Genomic DNA, 16833 nt, shown 5'->3' with positions numbered 1-16833 from the left:
CCTGGTTTAGGCACACTCTGAGGCAGATCAATTTTAGGAAAGAAACATGCAAGTAAACAGCGTGAAAATTAATACCCTTAAACTATCATTTACATAAACCCCTGGAAAGCCTTCATGTACTTTCCAAGGTTAAGGGTTAGGGATCCATGACGCCCAGTTTGCCTGCTGCTTCAGGCATATTCACAGATTCAGATACACAGTGTAACAGAAATCATGAACTTTGATTCTGCAATTCACGACATTCTGTGTGTGTGTGTGTATGTGTTTTGGTTGGGGGGGGTAGCAGTATGAGCAACCAGGTATGGGAGGAAAGAAGGAAAACAGACTATGTAGGCTCAGATACCAGATTTTTCATTATTGGTAGTATTTTTGAATCTGTTTTGTATCTCTGCCACTGAAACCATTCCCTTACCCTAAGGCTTTTAACCTGGACATGTGATAGGTGGGGGAGAAGAGAGGAAGAATGCTTTTAAGACATTAATGGACAAAATGACATTGAAGCTGATTTTAATATGAAAAGTGACATTGCTATTTCAACTTAAAGGTTTTGACATCTTAATTCTGTCCTGCTGACACTGCAGAGCCACACGTACACAGTACTCACAAAACACAGGGTAGAGACACAGAAAACATGATCTCTAGGATGGTATGATTTAATCAAATTAAACTAATATAAAATTTAAATCACTAACCCAAAATTCGCTTTACAAATTTTCCTCAAAAGATGTATTCTCTTTCCTCTAACAGTAAATATTCGTCACAGCTTAGAAATATATAGCTCCCACTAAAAAAACAAAACACAACAGCACTTTTTTTCATTGTTTTAACATAGTGCCTAATTAAACAAAAAATAAGGTTTGAAGCAGCTCTAATGATGCACAGTTGCCTAAAAACAGAAGGAGGCTGAGCCACAGTCAAGAGTTGTGCCAGGGCCTATATTCTTTGTTCAGATATTGTTTTGGAATCCAACCTACCCCAGGGTAAAGGGAATCTCACTGAAGCCAGTCCTCACTCTATCCTTCAGGAGCAGCTCCTGATGGAAAATATCAGGACCTTGGTGAGAGGATGGGAGAAGGCGGGACAGGGTGGGGGAGAATATCTTGTGTTACCTATTTTTTTGTTTACCACAACCTGTAAAACAGGACCTTTTAAAAAGTGCCTTGTGTCAAGTATATGTTTATAAAGACCTGAATCGTTTTGAAAATTTCAGACTTCATTTGTAGTTATAGAAGATGTAATAATGGTTTAAAAAAAATTGTCCCAAACCTGGCCGGTACAGATGCTTTTTTGGATGACTGTAATTCACAACTCCTCTCTTGCGGTGAAATGAACATTCCTGAAAAAAAAGCCTAAGCAACCTTCCAATAAACTTTAATAGAATTAAGATTTGCTCTGGAAAACCATCCACTCACCTAAGCAATTGACTATTAGTTAAGAGTCTAATGTCCCCCAAATTCCTTTCTTTCTGTTATCTACTTTAATGATAATTATCTAACCATTTTCTTTTCCCATAAAATGTCCCTACCAAGACTGTATCTTTTATTTGACTTATCGGAGGTCTTTTTCCTTACAGCAAGATTGTAATAAAACTTCAACTTCTGCTTATAACAAAGCATAAGTGTGGCAAGTTTTCTTTAATAATTTATTTGCTAAACTTAATTAAAGCGGATGCATAAGTGGATAGAAAGTGACCATTTCAGCTCAATTTAACAAATATCTGTATTACATTTTGTCATAACCTACCGTGGGTATGACTCTCCCTGCCCCCATTCCCTGGCAAAAAAAAATTAGGATGTTTTACTTGACTAAATTGATAGGCTTATGCATTCTGAATAAGCAAATAGTATTGTTAATAAGACCCACTTTTTTTCATTATTATAATAGGGAAGTGTGTATTATTAAAACGAAAACAGACTGATCACATATAGTAAAATACTGAGCTAAGTCATCTTATTTACTCAGAGAGAAAAGATAAAAATGAATTTTCCTTCTTTTTCAACAAGTCTCAAATTATTCTAAATTGTGAGTAAAGATTCAACATTTCTAGATCTACAAATCAGAAACCAGATTATCGTTTTACTTTTGATGATTTTGGGGTGCCTCAACCGATTTTGTTAGCATTCTTCAAAAACTAGGCAAAATATACCTCTTGGTGGTTTGCTTTTATTCTGTAAAGCGCATTACCAAGCCAATCGAAAAAAGATTCTTGTCCAAAATATTAAAAACACTGCTCTTACGTCCCAGCCTGATAAACTGAAGTGAATGGATCTTTCTAAATGATTACATTAATACAGATTTTAAAGTATTTTTTAAATGTCATGTCAACTTTAAGTTGTGCTCTTTGCTCATAACAGCTGTGAATTTTCACTTAAATCTAAAGCAAAATGAGAGGCTCAACAACAACAGAAAAATATTTTAAAGTAAACCCTAGAGCCGAATCCATTCTTGATGAGCTGACTGTTGGTTGATGAATTAGAACTGCGATGCGGGGCTTCGCTGGTGGCACAGTGGTTAAGAATCCACCTGCCAATGCAGGGGACACGGGCTCAAGCCCTGGTCTGGGAAGATCCCATATGCCGCGGAGCAACTAAGCCTGGGCACCACAACTACCGAGCCTGCACTCTAGAGCCCAAGAGCCACAGCTACTGAGCCTGAGTGCCACAACTACTGAAGCCCACGCACCTAGAGCCCGTGCTCCACAACAAGAGAAGCCACCGAAATGAGAAAGAAGCCCGCGCACCGCAACGAAGAGTTGCCCCCGCTCGCCGCAACTAGAGAAAGCCCAGATGCAACAACGAAGACCCAACGTAGCCAAAAATAAATAAATAAAATTAATTTTTTAAAAAAATTGATGCAGAAACATCTTCCAACATAACACTGACTCCAACAATATTTAAGTCCTTAGTCGAAAGGGCTGGGGAGGAGTATCACTGTTGCTAACTGGCAGTCAGTAAGGATAAATGCCCTATAATTAACCATTTTCTCCTTTATTCGTTTAATCAAAAATAGGCCTACAGCTGGAGGGGTTCCGTCTGCCTGCGACCTCCAAGGACGGCCCCCAACTCAACTACTCGTGACGCCACAGCTCAGGCCTGTCCATCCTCTACCTGGCGCAGCCGGTACCACCCTCCGAAGTCAACAGCTTCCACAATGTTAACAAGAGCTGTGTGCGGAATAACTAGGGGACCCGGAGCAACGCCCCGAAACTAGTCGGGCTGTTAACAGCTCCCCCGCAGGCGCGAATCGTCACGGGTCCCCAGTTCCCGGCCACAGCTAGGCGAGAACTAGAAACCCACAAGAGCGCTACTATGCGGAGCCAACACGCGCTACAGCGTTCGGGGACCCCCAAGCGGACGCTGAGGGAAAAAGACGGCGCTGTAGGAGGCCAGCGACTCAACCTCCGCCAAGGCGGATAACTTCTTACCACACTGGCGCACCGCCTCCGCCTCCCGCGTCGCCGGGGCCGCGCCAGTCCAGTCGCGGGAGCTCACTATACACGTAGTACGCCGCGGCCCCGCCCACCCTGCTGCGTATGCTCACGACACGTAGCACGCCCCGGCCCCGCCCACCCGGCGGCGGAGGCTCACGGGGCGCGTAGTACGCTGCGCCCTCCTTTTCTGCGCACTTTTCCCCCACCCAGCCCCAGCACTGGCTTGGCGAACGCCCTCCCATCTTCCTCCGGCCTGACTTCCGGTTTGCTTGCGCGGCCCAGGCTCCGAGCCGTGGATTACTGGAGGCCCCGTTTCCGGTCGTGAGTAGGACGCCCTCCTGGCCAGCCCCGTCGCTGCGCTCCCCCTGTGCGGCGCGGGGCTAGGGCGGGCGCTGACGGGGCCGGGTAACCGGCCTTCTCCGGCGGTGGCTCGGCCTTCGGCCTTGGCTCGGCCCTCCTTCCAGAGCCTCCCGGGCTGTAGCCGACTGGCCGGCGGCGCCGGCCCTGGCGCCACCGAGGCGGGAGAAATGGGAGTCCCTCCGCGGCGTTCCCGGAGCGGCTGCCTTTGCCGGGGAAGCGGCGCTGTCTTTGAGGAAACAGGAAGCCCGCGGTGACCCCTAGCGACCCGGTTTGTTTTTGGTCCGTTTCCAAACGCTGGGGAATCGAAACTCGGCGGCCCTGGGGGCGGCCCCACGGAGCCTGTGTTCGGGGTGAGTGACCCGCTCTGGCCGGCCCGGGGGCGCGGGCGGTGCCGGGACCACCCTCTGCTGCCGTCGCCGGTGCGGAGAGACGCGTCATTTCTCCAGACCTTGGACCAGGGAGCGGCCCGCCCGGCATCCTCGACCGCGTCTACTCGCGCGAGCCGGGTCGGGCCCCGCTTGGTCCTCGGTTCTCCCTAGTGCTTGTTTTCTTACCGTGCTCTGGTTTACCGTGGCGCCTGCAGTTTTATTTCATTCATTGGGGCTGCATTTAAATCGGATACCAAAGAGGGGCGTATGGTTAGGACGGTCCTGCTTGGGGTGATGTAAATCGACCCCTGTACATCACCGAGGGCTAACAGTAATGTTAGGTTTTTTCAGGATGGTTTTCCATCATTTGTTGAGTGGCTACTACATGCCAGGTAGGCTGAGTCCCTCGTCTCTACAAACAAGGAACTCAGATACTTATAAGTGAGAGAAAATACAGAAACTGTAATACAGATGAAAACAAACTGCTCCAGGATATATTGGAGATGTGCTGAGATGATCAAAGACAACCTACTAGGATTGAAATTGATCCTTGCCTCTTAAACATAGAAGACGCTTGCTTTCTTACTTTTAGAGCTTTAAGTTTGACTGAATAAGATCTCAAGACATGGTTTACATTACAGTTATCTAAACTTACCGTGTCTAATTTACCAACCTGTTGTGATCACTCCTTACATCGTCTGTAAGTTACGAATGGTACATCCTTCACAGGGTTGTTAAATTTTAATGCTATGTTTTTCTAAGATGGAAAGTTGTACACAAATGTAAGGTTTTAATGTTAAAGAGACATTGTAGTGAAATGGGAAATGCACTGGATTAAGTCAGAACATTAACTCAGAATCTGAGTGCTGAATTTACCACTCACTTGACGCTGCCTAAGAAACCAAAATTCATTTTCCCTATCTCTAAAATGGGAATAATCTTTCTCTACAAGGCATCAAAGCATAGTTTCCAAGAGTTTGCAGCTCTAGAGTCAGCTAGCCATTTTTTCATTACTGGCTGCCACTTTTTTTTTTTTTTTTTTTTTTTGCTTTACGCGGGCCTCTCACTGTTGTGGCCTTTCCCGTTACGGAGCACAGGCTCTGGATGCGCAGGCTCAGCGGCCATGGCTCACGGGCCCAGCCGCTCCGCGGCATGTGGGATCTTCCCGGACCGGGGCACGAACCCCTGTCCCCTGAATCGGCAGGCGGACTCTCAACCACTGCGCCACCTGGGAAGCCCGCTTCCACTGTTTTAATTGCTCCATCTGTGATATAAGGAAATTCGTGCTCACCTCGTAGGTCTTATGCAGATTTAATGAATTGTTATGGAGAACAAATGAGCTAGTTCCCCTAAAAGTCAAAGCACACTGCCTGACATGCCAGCATAAAGCATTGTCATGATTATTAAATAAGGTGATTTGATGGAAGTACTTCATAATTCTTGAAGTAATGAAACCAGTGTCATTTAATTTTTTTCTTTCTTTTGGTACCTATATTTTGGATTAAAATACAGTTGTCATATCACTATTAGAGAATAAATAACACTAATACTAGTAACATTTAGTGTGTGAAGATGCTCAGTTGCATTGAGATGTATTATTTATGAAAGGAATGAAAAGAAGTAGACTGCCTTTCATACCTGTGCTAACCCAGAAAGAGTCTTACGATTCCGTAACCAGGGTAAGCTTTGCTTTTTTTTTAATTTTAATATTTCTTTCATCTTTCCCTTACGGTACTTTCTCTATAGCGCCATTGGTGATTAAATTTCTATCTACTATACTTTAGATGTATGGTGAATGTTTTATTTGATTAGTTTATGGTAGTAGCGGTGGGAGGGGCTATGGGCTAGGTATGGTTCAAGATGTACACGGATCGTGGAATCTTCTAGGTGTAAACTAGATGCTTTGTTTAAGCTATATCTTGTTTTGTCCAAGCACACTTTCCAGTATGCTTACCTTGTTACAACTTGTCTCCTCTCGTATAGTTGCTTAGCATGGGTTAGTGAGCTGGGGCTTTGCTGTGATACTTGAGGAGGGTGACGGGCGGTGTGTGCGTGCTTCATGGCCTTATTCAATTAAGCACTCTGCTCTTAATTTACTACTAAATCCTCCTTTAGTTTTTAGATTTCATAAAAACTTTCGTGTGGATATAAGGGGTGTTCTTAATATAGAAAATGTAGCCCATTTCTTCCCATCCCATAGGTTACACCTTGACCTAACGTTTTTATGTATGGTAGTTATGCTTACTTTCGCTCCCTTTTAGGGTTTGCTGAAGATGGCGGTATATAGACTGAAGTAGCAAGGGTTGGTGAGGTTAATTGGGGTTTATCGGTTACAGAACAGGCTCCTCTAGAGGGATATGAAGCACCGCCAAGTCCTTTGAGTTTTAGGCTGTTGCCAGTAGTACTCTGGCGAATAGTCTTGTTTTGTGACTATTTAGTTTACGACTAAGCATAGTGGGGTATCTAATCCCAGTTTGGGTCTTAGTTGTCGTGTACTCAGATTGTACTAAAGTCACTTTCGTGGTTTAGCTTAGTTTTAATTATGGCTTTTTACAGCTTAATTAGGATTTGACTTTATTTTGTATGATTCCTTAACACTCTTTACGCCGTGTCTCTATTAATTTGGGTCAGTCGTATGACCACGGTGGCTGGCACGAAGTTTACCAACCCTAGTTAACATGACTTAGTCAAACTTTAGTTCATGGCTTACTTTTTATCACTGCTGTGTCCCGTGGGGGTGTGGCTAAGCAAGGTGTTGTGAGCTGCTAGTGTAGCGTGCTTGATACCCGCTCCTTTTGATCTTTGTGATTTGGAGGGCATTCTCACCGGGATGTGGATGCTTGCATGTGTAAGTCTGTTAAGAATTAATAGTAAGGCTGGGACCAAACCTTTATGTTGATGGGGCTGGCGAAGCCCACCCATCTAGACATTTTCAGTGTCTTGCTTTATGAAAAAATTTAAGCTACATTAACCCATGGGGTGTAAAAGATGTTCGTATAATTTCATTATGGGGCTTGTATCAGATTTAGTATTGATTTATGAAAAAAATTGTTCGTAGATCTAGGGACGAAGCTGTCTAGCGGGGTGGTGAATATCTAAGCAGATTAGTTTTGTAGGGGGTAAGGGGGGTTTGATCCACTACGAGATACAGTTTTTTGAGCCTGGGGGGAATAATGGAGTACTGTGTCCTGTAACCATTAATTTAATTGCACATGTTGGTTGTGCTAGTCAAATAAAAAATACATACAAGTCCAGCTACAATTTGCTTGACTGTGACGAGACCTTTTAAGGTCATAGCTGAGTCTGTGCAGGCCCCCCCAAAAAAATAAAAAATACCAAATGTATGGAATCTCAGTTATGTGTGAGCATGGGCTGATTAGTCATTAACCCATCGAGATGTCTTATTTAAGGGGAACGAGTGGGCGATTTTAAGTTAAAATGTTCCTGAAGTAAGAACCAGATGTCTTATAAAGATCACCGTTAATGACATGTCCTATGTACGATCAATAATATTATGTAATATGTAAAATTAATAAAATTTAATATGACCTTTAACTGCTCGTGGGGAAAATAAATGAATGCACAGTAATACATAGCATGTATATGTATACATTTACAGGAAGACGCTATTATTGATATGTGGACATGCATGTGTATATGACTTACACAACAAAAGTATTATAAAATAAATTATTTTCAATACTGACATAGTACTGTAGCCTGGTGGTTATTCTACAATAAACCTTTTCAAGGAATAGTTTATGTAGAATTTCAGCTTTGGGTGCTGGTGGTGAGGTTTAATGCTTCTTCCTTGAGTCTTAGGGAGGTGTGAGTTTCTCCTTTTCCGGTTTCAAGGCCGGGGTATTTTGTTATACTACAAAGACTCTTCATTTTAGGAGTTTATTTTTGATAAGACTAGTTACTGGTATTAACACTAGGGATTAAGAGAAAATATAAGATGGATGCTGATTGGCCTACAATTATGTATGGGTGTTCTACGGGTTGGCCTCCAATTCATGTTAGAGTTAGGAGATCTGCGACTAGTACTCAGAATAAGAGTTGGCTAAAGGGTCGGAATATTATGTTTCGTTGTTTAGATGGAGGCAGTTAGTGGGTAGGCAGTTAGTGAGATAACTCGGTGAGGGTTATAAAAATGAAAGTGGGGTTTTTCATACTCTATATCTGGTGCTGAGTACATTTTTGGGCACTCACTGAATTATAGGGCATTTGACTGCTGAGGTACATAGTATCTTGAAAAATGGCACTTGACAGTCCCTTCTTTATAAACCAGTTAGCTCATTCCTGCCCTTAATTATTTCATTAAAAAAAGGGAAAGGTGTTGGTTTCTCTCTGTAAGACTTAATCCTTATTCCATAGAAGTGGGCACAGGGATAGTCTGGCTTTTGAGGGGTAGAAAGATGATGAAAATTCTAGATAAGATTCAATTCAGGAGGCAATGTAAAGTCGAGGAAAGAGCCTACTAAATAGGCCTTGATTCAGACCCTAGCTCTGTCACATACTGCCAGTGTGAGTATAGACAAATTTGCCTCACTTCTTTGAGCCTCTGTTTGCTCACCTGTGGTGACAATACCTTTCTAGTCAAGTTTGGTGTTGGCGTAATATGTGTACTATATCTTTTACTCCGTTCCTGGTAAAAGTGAATTCCCTTCTATCTGTTTAGGTTGCCATACTGTATTTGCATTAAAAGTTTGCCTTCACAATATAGGAAGGGCAGCATCTCAGTGATGTAGTTCAACCCTGGCATTTTATTAGTGGGAAAACTTAGATCTGGAGAGGTAAACTAATCAATAATAAAGGTGGCAGATCTTAGACTAGAGTCTGGGTTTCTGAATCTCAGGCCATTGTTCTTTCTACCACTGAGTTCTGCCTTGTCCAGATTCTTATTGGGAAAATAAGAATCAATTTTGTGTTGCCTCTCAGAATGTGGTATTAAAAGCATAAATTTGGAAGATGGCTTATCTGGGTTCACATTCCCACCTTTGCTGCTGATTCTTTATGTAGGTGTAGGTAAGGTATTTTAATTTTTCTAAGATTTGTTTATAAATTAGGAAAATAATACCTACCTGAGAAGTAGGAAAATGCATGCTGTCCAGAAGAAATTTTCCTCTACCTTAATATTATTGGAGCCAACCTGAGGATTATAATCAGGAGACAGTCTTTAAGAAAGCTCTAAGGACTGTTCTGCCCCTTAGAGGTCAAAGCATAGTTATATATAAGTTTTTGAGACAAAGGATTATATGTCAAGTGACATATTTTTGACAGTTTACACAATCCAGATCTAAATGTACAAAGTGAGTAATGAGTCATGGGTCATTGTGGCCTCTTACGAGATTAAGAAGGAGGTTATCTCCTAAGGAGGTCTGGTTAATGCAGATGTACAACACACACCAAAGGGAGGGAGGAGGCCCAAAAGGGTAGAGAAAAATTTTATGTTTAAATTTTTCTTATTTTCTATAAAATATAAATTTTATCTCATCAGTTCCCCCTTTTGATCTTTAATCTTTTGATAGCATTAGGTGATCAAATATTTGGTTGCCTTATGCCACCAGGGTGGTTGCTTATGTGCCCTGGGTCCATCATGTCCTTTGGTGTTGGGTCTTAATAGCTTGTTTTACGGAGTGGTACTAGTGAGATGTCTGTCAAGGACTAATGGTCAATTCCAGTTGTCCAGTAGGACTTATGCCAATTCTACCTTACAGGTGCGTTGTGCGTGTTCATTAATTTATAGAGAGCTATATAGGATTGACAATAGGAGTAACAGTGTCAGTAGTAAACGTTTAAGCCAAGATCCTCCTAAATCATAACATTTTCCTAGTATTTTTTCTAAACTGGAGAGAGGAGTATTCAGAGTGGAAATTTGACTCTTCATATGTGTTATGAGTTAACAAATATCTCGGCCAAATGGTCATACTATTGGAAAAGTGATAGAAACCCAGCACACTAGCATTAAAGGCAAATTGGCAATGGCTGTTTCCAAGGCTACCCATAGGTGACCTTTAGCCCAAGGGAAACCAGTTGCACATCTTTCTAACCATCCTGGAGACAGCCAAGGCCATAAACTTGTTCCATGAGTCCATTAGGTCCCATTAGGAGCTACCCAATATCTTTTCATCTCGTGAAAAGGAGTGTTTATGGGCACGTTCAGAACAGGTGTCATTAATTGGCCAGGTAAGAGGGTCCCACTTAGTGATGTTGAAGGTAATGTGTAGCTTGCACAATACTAGAGTTTCTTCTAAAATAAAATAGGGCCATCCAGTTAGAGCCTTGGAGAGGAGAAATCCTCCAAGGAAACCTAGGAGTACTGGACTTAGGTCCACAAACCTATGGTTTGTTTGGATTAATTTTTTGAAACTTGCAAATGATTGAGCCCAGGGAAGAAATACATTGGATTCATAAGCAAAAGTGTGAGCAATTGTCAAAGTAATAGTGTGCAGGCCTGGGTCATCTTGTGTCAGCTGTCTACTTCAGATGTCATTGTCTTCTTGTTCTGGTCTGGTAGTGCTGGTCCTAGTTAGTCAAAGTCGGGTGTCAGAGACAAGAGTTACAGTTCATTCAGGAGAGGAAGCCTGATATGGCCCCGTCCCACATGGCTGTACAGGGTCTTTTATCTTATGTCTTTTCCAGTGTGCATAATCTCCTGGTTGCAGGTCATGGTGAATCTGATCTTCATCCAAAAATAGATTATTGTGATCAGCTTTAGAAACAAACTAGAGTATTGTTTTAGTAATTCAATTAAACTTTACAGTAATAAAGCATAACAGCAAGGAGCCATCTAAGAAGTGAGTCTTAGGCGGTAAATATTTAAAAAAAGCCTCATTTAGCAAAACTAGAATTTAATATCCACTGAAGCATAATCTTTTTCTCTAAAATTACCCTTATTTCTACCAAATATAGCCATATTAATTTGTTTGCGAAATAAGTCTGTAATTGACCACATAGACTCATAAATTGGCTGTGTTGGAACTTTTCATAAGGAATCTTAGATTAAACCTTTAAAAGACCTCTCAAGGCCAGATAAATTACACCAAAGGCTTGCCACAGATTCTGCCTGCAATATCTGTAGATTTGGGTGAAGTTCTCTCTTTTTGAGATCCCCAAAATACCTTGAGATTCCTGTACCTATCAGGAGGTGGCCTTCCTTATTTACCTGATAAAGGTGCTAGGAACCTAAGAGTTTCCAATTTCTGGAGGGAATGGTTGGATAGCGAGAAAAGATAAATGTTTCAATTCTACTTACAAAGGTGTAGTTTACCAAATTGCTGTAAATCATAATTAGCTCGAGGGGAAAGGTTTCCTTGTATCCCGAAAGCACAGATTAAAAACCAGTGGTGTTTTAGCCAAAAACCAAAGGGAGGTTTTGGGAGTGGTAAAAGGACTGGTGGGCTTTAAATTGTTTGTGGAGCCACACCTCTGGTTCTGTAAAGACTGGATTTGTAATTTAAAAAAAAAAGACACCTGTTTTTTGTTTTTTACGCGAGCCTCTCACTGTGTGGCCTCTCCCATTGCGGAGGCTCCGGACGCGCAGGCTCAGCGGCCACGGCTCACGGGCCCAGCTGCTCCGCAGCATGTGGGATCTTCCCGGACCAGGGCACGAACCCGTGTCCCCTGCATCAGCAGGTGGACTCTCAACCACTGCGCCACCAGGGAAGCCCAGACACCTGTTTTTAATTACTCAAAGAATTGGATTGCCACAGCAATGATATCAAGACCTACCCATCCACCTATGTTGGAATGTTCTTTCCCTCACTGAGCTTAGAGGAGAATGCCAAAAAAAAATTCCTATCAGGCTCTGAATATCAGCTCTGGTCAGTTTAGTCAAACCAGTGGACTTGCATCTTGGTAATCTATTTACAGAAACTTTTGAGGATCCTCCCTGGGTTTAAGAAATTCTTTAACTGTGGCCCTCAGTTGGCCTCTGATCTGAACAGGCTTACTTATAGCCTCGGGTGATTCCATTTCTAATGGTAACCACTTAATAGTGTCTTCAGAGTGGAAGGCAATTCAGACAGAGAATTACTAGAATGAGTACTTGAAGGGAGGTTAGAGGAGAGCAGTAGTTATGTCAGTCTTTTTTTTTTTTTTTTTTTGGCCATGCTGCACAGCATGCGGGATCTTAGTTCCCGACCAGGGATCATCAGTCTTTAAAGGATTTTTTTTGTTTATTTTAGGTACTTGTTATAACATTAATATTGCATTAGCTTTCTACAACAAATCTTTCAATGAAGCTGTTTTGGCATTTTGAAGCCTTCTGGGGCTTCTGCATACCAATTAAAATAGATAAAATAATTTAAGATGAGAGCTCTCTAAAACTTCAAATTTACAAGTCTTTCTAATTCAAAGGAACTGAGGAGCTAGCCCTACAAATATTTTCTCATGCTAATCTAATTTTAGAAATGGGAAAAACTCTTACCACTCTTGTTTCCAGTAGACCCTGTAGGCAGTGTTCCAGGAGACTGACTGACAGGATAAGAACTTAGCTTCTGCTGGCTTTCTTTAACTGTGCATGCAAAAATCAGTTTTGGAAAGCCAAAAAAAGAGCCCCATCTTGGCTGTTTTAGGGCAGGATATCCTTTAATTCTCAATTAAGTAAGCACTTGCAAGCATACGTAAACCCAGCTGGCATCCCCATAGGTGGCAGTCTGTCTAGGAGCTGTTTGGCTTTTAAGGCACAGTTTCCCATTATGAATTTGGTAGTCTAATTAAGATATGAGATATGCTCTGAACAACTTTCTGAGGATAGAAAGGTGGATGGGATGTGTGCTGCTTCTCTCTCGCTCCCTGAGGAGTTACTCTTGGATTAGTTCTACTCTTCTACGTGTCTCGGTTTCTCCCTCCCCCAGTAAAGCCTCTGAGAGTGCTCAGAGTGAAACTGAGTAGGACACTGTGGGGCTCCTGGGCACAGAAGCCTTCCTGTACCCTGTTTCTTAACTCCGGCCTCCATGACTCTCCCTGAGTTCCAGAGGGCAGATTCAAACAGTTACTAATGCAGGAAGGGAGGGGATGCAGAGAGGAGGGAGGAGCAGCCAAGAAACAATTGTGCAGCCTTGGGGCAGGGTCCTGGTTCCCCCTCAAGGGATACACATAACAATGTCTTTAAGCTCTTTAAAATGTCAGCATTCTTCATACCAGAGAAAGACCACCTGAGACTACATTAAAGGAACCAGAGAAGCTCATTAAGCAGATTACCTGAGATCAGATGAAAGGAGGCACACCCTAATCTTATCAGCAACCTCACCCTTGAACCATTGCTATAAACTCATCACATCCTCCCAGGTGGGGACACACAGTTTTTTTGGGGCAGGAGCCTGCTTTGTCCCCCTTTGCCTGGCAAAGCAATAAAGCTATTCTCTTCTACTTCACTCAGAACACTGTCTCCGAGATTCGATTTGGCACTGGTGCACAAGAAGCTGAGTTTTCAGCATCAAGAGCACAAGACAATCAGTCTTTCTAGTGTGCACCTCTGGAAGAGCAGTATTTAATGGTTGTAGTGGGTTCCCCTTCCCCTGTAGGACTGCAACATCACGAGAGTTGATCCTCAGATACTTACACTAGGTTCTCAGTCACTTGAGAATACCTTGTGGCTGGAAGGAGCAGATGTCCCTTGTTCTTCAGACCTGAATTAATTCAGTTTCTCATTTCACTAGCAGAAGTTTTGTTCAGACCATATATTAATTTGTTTTTTAAAATTTAACTATAACAAAAACCCAGCCACCTATGTTTCCCTGGGCCTCCTGCCCAGCCCAGATCCCCTTAGGTCTCCTGCCTGGGAAATGCACCGGTTACCCTTAAGACTCCAGCCTGAATAAAATTTGTAGGATCATCGCTTAAAAGTAATGAGATCTGAATATCAGAACTCATCAGAACATCTGAGCTGGTGGGGCTTAATGAGCCCATGCTGGTACTGAGCACTGGTTCACAGTAGACGCCAGGTGTCCTCTGGTGGTAAGACATGGATGTCAACAAAAAGATTAATCAATAGTCTATCTAAGAAAGAAATGGGAAATATTATTTGAGCCAACCTGGTGATTGTACTGGGAGACAGTCTTTTAGAATGCTCTGAGGGCTGCTCCACCCATTAGAGGTCAAAGCACAGTTACATGTTTTTGAGACAAAGGGTTATACTCTAAATGATGTGTTATTGACAGTTTATACAATCCAGATCTGCCAAGTACAAAAAGTGAGCAGTGGGTCATGGGGTCATCGTGGCCCCTTAAAGATTAAGAAGGAAGTTATCTCCTAAGGAGGTCTGGTTAATGCTGATGCACAACACACACTAAAGGGGAGGGAGGAGGTCCAAAGGGGCAGAGAAAACTTTTATGTTTAAATTTTTCTTGTCTTGCCATAAAATACGAAGTTTATCTTATCACCTTCCACGTTCCTTTGGCTGGTCTAAGAATTAAATTGACATGAGGGTAGGTTAACGGGAGAAAATGAAACAAAAGTTTACTAATAAGTATACATGGGAGAGACCCAGGAGAACTGAGTAACTTGCCGAAATGGTCAAAGCCCTCGTCTTAAATATTACCATTCTCAGCTAAAGACAAAAGGGGATGTTAAGGGTGAGGAAGAGTCAGTTATGGGAGGTTCCTAGAATAAGCACAGTAAACAAGGATAAGGTTGTTATAAGAGTTTCTAGACATTTGGTCATCCTCGCTTTCTGGAAGAGAGAGGGAAACACCCTTACAAATGGATATTTCCCTTAAAAATATGAATGTTTCTTACAAAACGGTAACTCCTACTTGGTCTTCACAGTTTTTCCCCACCTCTCTTGTTTCTTAGAACATAACCAAAGAGACATATTTTGGGGGGGGGTGAATTCTCCCCTACTATGCAGAAGCACTAGTACCTGTCATATGGTTAGTGAGCAATAAATAGGAAATATTAAGATGATTAAATACGACAGGATAATCATTTTTTTCCTAGAAAAAAGACTAATCTGGTGTCAGAAAATAATTCTATGTTTTCTAGTCTCTCACACCCCAGTATGTATAGCATACCTCAGCTGAAGTCCTCTCAATGTTGATTGTAGAAAAGAGTGAAATTTAAGGTCTCCTAAGATGAATTCTGATTAATAATGTTTGAATTTTTTTCTTCTTCTTTTTACATCTCTTCCCTAGCCTTCAGCAACTACTATTCTCTTTTCTACCCACCTCATCTGGCAGATTGTGCCCATCTTTCTCCATTAATATTGTGATATTGTGATTTGTAAGAAAAACATATGTGGTCACTCAGCTGACCAAAATATATTTCTCATATACATTTGGTCTTCATCCATGGTTCCTTGGATCACAGCTCCCCAAACCCTTGGAATTACCTGAGGGAAAAGAGCCATGGGAGCATCTTTTGCCATAATATTTGGTCTCTTTTCCTCAGTTTCTGAAACCTTTTCAGAGCCATCAAGGTGACATAAATGGATATCTTGTTACTTATAACAAGAGACTTTCCACCTTGACTGGATTTATGTTAATGAGGTGACTTTTGGAAAGCACGGCAGGATGAGGGCTGGTTGCCAGGGGAACTCACCAGGTGATTAGAGAATTAGAACTTTCAGTCCCATTGACCAGGGGGATGGAGGGTGGGGGGGTGAGATATGTTGAATCAGTTGCCAGTGATTTAATCAGTCATGCCTATGTAATGAGGCCTCCATAAAAACCCAAAGAGGGGAGGGTTTAGAGAGCTTCCAGGTTGGTGAACCAGAACATTTCCACATGCCACTATGCTGGCCCCAAACTCCAGGAGGCCAGAAGCTCCTTTGTTAGCACCTGGCCCTGTGTATCTCTACATGTGGCTGTTGATTCATACCCTTTAATATCCTTCGTAATAAACAGTAATCAAGTAAGTAAATGGGTTTCTTTGGTTCTCTAAGCTGCTCTAGCAAATTAATCAAATTCAAGAAGGTTGTGGGAACCTCAGATTTACAGCCAGTTGATCAGAAGTACAGGTAACAACCTGGACTTGCTGATCGGCATCCTGAATTGGAGGGAATCATTGGAACCTCCATTTTGCAGCTGGTCCCTCAGAAGTACAGGTAGCAACTTGGGCTTGCCTTTGGCTTCTGAAGTAGAGGGAAGTCTTGTGGGACTGAGACCTTTACGTGTGGAATCCCATGCCATCTCTAGGTAGATAGTGTCAGAATTGAGTTGAATTGTAGGGCACCCAGCTGGTGTCCAGATCATTGCTTGCTGATGGTGTGGAAATGCCTCCTCCCCGACACTGGAATTGGGTGATCACAACAACTGTTCATTGTTCTTGGGAATTTCATTGTTCTCAGCAATTGTCAACATCTTTCACCTCAGTCCTTTCTAATTCTCTTAATTTGTACTTCTCTTATGTAAACCTCTGAAAAGAAACAAAATCTAATTGCCAAATATATAAAATGTTTTCATAATTATATATAAATTTATTTGTCTATAGATAAATATATCTCATCCTCCTATATTATTGTGGTTAGATGAAATGATGAATATGAAGTAACTTTCTGTAATAAGAACAAAATCTCCATGCAAAAGTTAGGTGATGACACTATTGTAAAGCAGTTATACTCCAATAAAGATGTTCAAAAAAAACAAAAGTTAGGTGATGTTTACCAACTGATAACATAGAACTAACCATGCCCACAAATGTTTAAGAGTACTAGTTATCATCGGGATTCTG

General features: G+C 42.1%; 2 protein-coding genes across 2 annotated transcripts in view; one reads left to right on the top strand and one right to left on the bottom strand.

Moving 5' to 3' along the window:
- ZCWPW2 (zinc finger CW-type and PWWP domain containing 2) overlaps positions 1-3494 on the bottom strand; it is a 139241-nt gene extending 135747 nt beyond the window's left edge. The window contains exon 1 of the mRNA XM_060022082.1: positions 3425-3494. The gene's annotated coding sequence lies outside the window, so the exon portion shown is untranslated. The remainder of the gene's footprint in view (positions 1-3424) is intronic.
- Positions 3495-3685: 191 nt separating this feature from the next.
- Positions 3686-16833, top strand: part of AZI2 (5-azacytidine induced 2) — a 35376-nt gene continuing 22228 nt past the window's right edge. The window contains exon 1 of the mRNA XM_060022080.1: positions 3686-4140. The gene's annotated coding sequence lies outside the window, so the exon portion shown is untranslated. The remainder of the gene's footprint in view (positions 4141-16833) is intronic.

The sequence above is a fragment of the Delphinus delphis genome, chromosome 10 (assembly GCF_949987515.2).
Source record: "Delphinus delphis chromosome 10, mDelDel1.2, whole genome shotgun sequence".
In the NCBI taxonomy this organism is placed as follows: Eukaryota; Metazoa; Chordata; class Mammalia; order Artiodactyla; family Delphinidae; genus Delphinus; species Delphinus delphis.
This window is presented reverse-complemented; position numbering and strand designations above follow the sequence as displayed.